Source organism: Lipotes vexillifer, unplaced genomic scaffold (assembly GCF_000442215.2).
Source record: "Lipotes vexillifer unplaced genomic scaffold, Lipotes_vexillifer_v1.1 scaffold197, whole genome shotgun sequence".
NCBI lineage: Eukaryota > Metazoa > Chordata > Mammalia > Artiodactyla > Lipotidae > Lipotes > Lipotes vexillifer.
Genome location: NW_006781042.1, coordinates 781,128 through 782,739, shown reverse-complemented (window position 1 = coordinate 782,739; position 1,612 = coordinate 781,128).

Genomic DNA, 1,612 nt, shown 5'->3' with positions numbered 1-1,612 from the left:
TCTTTCCCTGTGGTCCTCATACTGAGAGGTGAGAACCACGTTAAGAGGTTGTTTAAGACGCTGTGGTTGCTGCGGAAGGAGGAATGGTTTCTCCAGTAGAGCTCCCTGCAAAGCTTAGTAACGTAGAGCCAGCAGCCAAGGTAGAGAAAACATCTAGACTGTGGCACCCTCGATTTCTCATCCTTTTCAGAGCAGTTACTGTGTAGGTTTGAATCTTTTTGTTTTCTGAGTCAGCCTTGGACGCCTTTCTCTAAGACTGACAATTGCTATCTCTAGTGAGTTATTTTAGGGCGGGCATATTTTAACATAAAATTTTTTTCTGATACAAAAGTAATGTGTATGCTTGTTAGAGACAAATCTAAAGAAAGAATGAAAATCCATCTTCCCTCCATGTAGCACAGAGCTAATCTCTGCTGGTATGTTTATGAATTTCCTTTCAGTATTGAAAAATGCATATAACATGTAAGGTGTTTAAACAGACTTGAGAGTCATATATACAGCTTGGTATACAATTTTCTTTCCTCATTTAACATGGTATCACAAGTAATTTCTTGTGTCTTTAAATCTTGGAAAGTAGATTTGCAGTAACTCTACCTTGCTTTATTATCCATTCCCACACTGTTGAATTTTGGTTGTTTCAGATCCTTTGTTAATTCAATGATGTTGTGATGAACTTTTTTGTGTATAAATCTTTGACTATATCTTTGCTAACTTTTTTAGGTTAGAACCCTAGAAATTGGGTTGCGAGGAGGGGGACTCACATTGCTGGAGTGAGTACAAATTGATACCACCTTTTAGGAATTTCTGTGAAGGGAATGCTTCCCTTTGACCCTTTAACTCACGTCCCAGTGCATTTGCTGAGCTTCCTCCCCTGTGAGTAGAGGTGAGCGGACAGTGTCACAGCAAAGGCCTCTCTGAATGTGCCTGATTGTTAACGATTGCAGGCTCAGAGTCTTTTCTCTGCTTCCCTTCTGTCTCCCATCCTTTATTGCCTCATTCCCCCTTGCAGCAGTGTTTTTGGGAAATAATGTTTGTTTTAAAATAAAAATGTAAAAAAAATTAATTAAAAATAAAAAAATTTGTTTTAAAATAAAAACTATAGACTTTTTTTTTTCCTGATTGACGAGCAATTAGTGATTTGCCATCCTTAAGTGAACAAGGCACAATATTCAGGGATTTGTTGCCTCTTAAGAGTGCAGCCATAAGTTCCTTATTCTTATCCATGTCACAGACAGAGATCAGATGACAAAATGTGTTCTGTTGAAATAAAGCCATTTGAATCCCTCATTTTAGACTCTTAGGGACCCAGCAAGCAGGAAGAGCTTTTGTTCAGCTTTGTATTCTAATGTTTGGGACCCTAACATTTGACTATAATTTAAATTCTTTGTTACCTTGCCTCTCTGAGTTAATTTCTTCACTATAAAGTTGCTATTTTTTTCCTTTTTTTCCTTTTTTTTTTTTTTTTTTTGTTGTTTTCTTCATTGCGTCTCTTCCTCTGAGAGGTATCAGAGTTTCTCAGTTTCCTAGTTTGCTAATTGTTACGTATTTTAAAAGGACCCTTCTTTCTGGTCTCTTGTCTTTTCTGTGGTTTACCTGGTCATTTCTTTAGAGT